Source organism: Xenopus laevis, chromosome 5L, assembly GCF_017654675.1.
Source record: "Xenopus laevis strain J_2021 chromosome 5L, Xenopus_laevis_v10.1, whole genome shotgun sequence".
Lineage (NCBI taxonomy): Eukaryota > Metazoa > Chordata > Amphibia > Anura > Pipidae > Xenopus > Xenopus laevis.
In genome coordinates this window covers 61126587-61129818 of record NC_054379.1, presented here as the reverse complement: position 1 = coordinate 61129818, position 3232 = coordinate 61126587, and positions in this window count along the sequence as shown.

The window sequence follows — 3232 nt, the reverse complement described above, 5'->3', positions numbered from 1 at the left end:
TTGAGTAAGTTTGAAACATCCACTCCACTGTGTATCTATACTATCTGGAGTTTTATGTGTAACACCCTTTGCAATTACTTTTGCTATCTTTGCCACTGCATGTCTTTGTTCATTTTTCCAAATATAGCAGTCTTTCTTTAAATGGCCTGGCTTTTTACAGTGAAAACACACTCTGCTCTGTGGATCTCCTTTTGCAAATTTTCCAGCTTTAAGAGCTGTTTCTGGTGCTATAGTTTCTTTCACAGCTCTGTTTACCATTCTGTGATTATATTCATCAATTAACTTGCCTTTTCCATATTCTAGAGTTATTTCTGACTCTCGTCTGACTTCAATGGCATTTATGAGAGGGCTATATGATTCAGGAAGGCTGCATAAAAGGAGAGCTGCTAAATGGCTGTCTTTCCTCTCCAGATCCTCTGAGCTGTTCTAAAGCAATTTCTAAAGTTGCATTTAAATGTTCCTGCATTTCCTGATTTTTCTGCAGTTTCATGCTGTATAGTTTACGCAGCAGGTACAGTTTACTGTTTAAGTTTAATCTCTCATGGAGTGCCTGCAGTGCATTCCACATACAATTTGCTGTAGATTCTTTCCTGATGTCAATCAGTTGATTTTCTTCCACCAGTAGGCTAATAACTGCTTTAGCCTGTCTGTTTATTTTATCCCAATCCTGAGGATTGTTTTCTGGTTTCTCTGTGCTTCCCACAGGTCATCCCACTGGTCATCCTTACATAAAAGCATTTCCACCTTAAATTGGTTGCTTTATAGAACACTTCAGCATTGTCTGCAACAGGAACTTTTCATAGAGAGCATACACCAGAAGAGGAAGAAGAAAACCACACAGGGTTACAGGTCAAACATGACATAACATTAGACCCTCCCTGCATTAAGTAACATGCACTGGAACAATCTCTGTCTGTTGTTTTCCAACATTATATGCCTCTGATACCAAGGGTTCTACATCTTCCTGTTTCAGTTTTTTAATAATGTTTATGTTTAAAAAATAAATGATTTGTTTTACTCTTCATAGGCCTGTTTTTCTACTTTCAATCTTTTTTGCCATGTCTTAGTTATACATTTTCTTTAGTAAACACCACAGAAAATTGTCACCAACATCCAACAGACCTAATGGAAAATCAACTGCAGAAGAAAAAAGCTGTAAATTGAAAAAAAATGCAAATGTCCACACTTTGCAATGTAATAATCTACATTAGACAATTAATAATAATACATTGTGAAATTTTAATATTTTTAAACGTGTGAATTTTATTTGTGTATTTGCAATCTTTTAAGGCCTGTTTAAAGGAGGTATGTAGAGATGAATGGAACTCCCCAATTTTGCAGCAGATTTTTTTTTTCAAAGCTACAGAAAATAATGCAAAATTTTGCCAACAGTTCAAAAAATTAATTGGAATCAATGGGTGTTTTATGGCTATGTTTTTTTTCTTGTGCCAAATTCATTGGAGTAAATGGAAGTTTTATTGCATGTGCCAAATGCAGAGAAGTTAATGGGTGTTTTTTCTTGTGCCAAATGCATTGGTATCGATGGCAATTTTTTTCTTGCACCAAATGCATTGGAACCCATTTTCTCCAGACAAAAAAAATGCATTGCAAAATTCTAGCACATATTTGCAAAAATTTCCAGCACTCCTAAATTTTGCATTGAATCTGTATCAGGTAAAAGTTTAGTAATTAAATAAAATTATAAATTATAAATGATACAATTTGCATTAAATACAGAGGACATTTGGAATGAAATTTGGTGGCCTAAAATACTGAAGGAATAGGGTTTAATTAAATACTTTACACGTGATAGTAAACATTTGTAAATCTATCTACAAAAGTTTACTATCACATAGACAATATGTAGAAGGACAACTAATATAATAATGGCTAATAGCAAAGCAAATTACCAAGTTTGATGGTCTCATCTTTAATGTGTTTTATTAAGCCAACATACTGAATTAGGTTATTCTAGTTCTAGTACAATATATAAATATATTTCCCAACAATTATATCTGAATTCAATAAATTCTATCACACCCTGTACCAGGGTCGGACTGGGGGCCCACTGGGACTAATGTCCAGGGCATCAAACTGTTCAGTAGACCATTGGCATCAATATTTAGGGTGTTTTCCATTTGTATGTAAGAAATTACTTGAGATAAGTGTGACTTTAGAAATGTCATAAAAAATGCTGCCTTTAGCGTAGCTTTGCAGTATGTAAGTTTTGAGTAGAAAGACAGTTGTAGCATATTTTTAATCGGCAGAATGTGTACTTTCCAAAAATATATGGTTTTGGGGGGTCTTTGTACTGTTAGGGGGTCTTGCGGCACATTATATGCAGTCAGGGCGCTATGTTCACAGAAGGCGAATTGACAGCTGAGAAAATTCTTATGCACTGTTTTCATTTGGGGTCCGCACGTGCCCATCTGCTTTGGTATATATATGCATATTGGGCATCAAACTGTTCTCTTGACGTCAATATTTAGGGTGTTTTCCATTTGTATGTAAGAAATTGGGTGAGATAAGTGCGACCAATTGCAAGATTTTTAGGTGATTTTCAGAAATGTCATAAAAACGCTGCCTTTAGTGTTGCTTTGCAGTATGTAAGTTTGGAGTAGAAAGACAGTTTTAGCAAATTTTTATTCTGCAGAATGCGTATTTTCCAAAAATATATGGTTTTCTGGGGTGAACATAATTTTTTGTACCTTTGCCTGTCGCAAAGTGCTGTATATGTGCTGATTTTGCAGTCTCTGGAATTACAGAACTCGTATGGTGGTCTTCTTTCTGGGGCCCCTATATGCCACATACTTAGGTGTATCTATGCATATTGGGTATCAAACTGTTCAGCGGACCCCACACTTTCATGTTTAGGTTTCATCTTGGTATATAATGAAATGTGGGAGCTACAATGCTTTAGAGTTGGAGTATTGAGGAGATTTTTGTATATGTCATAAAAATTGTGAAATGTAGGAAAGCTTTGTGGCTAGGTACTTTGGAGTAGAAAAACGTGCATACCCATTTTAGATTTGTCAGAATGTGTACTTTCCAAAAATATATGGTTTTCTGTGGTGAACATGCATTTTTGTACATTTGCCCCTCATAAAATGCTGTAAATGTGTTGATTTTGCAGTATTTGGAATTACAGAACTGTCTTCGTTCTGGGGCCCCTATACGCTACATACTTAGGTGCATTAAACTGTTTAGCTGATCCTGGGCTTTCATATTTAGG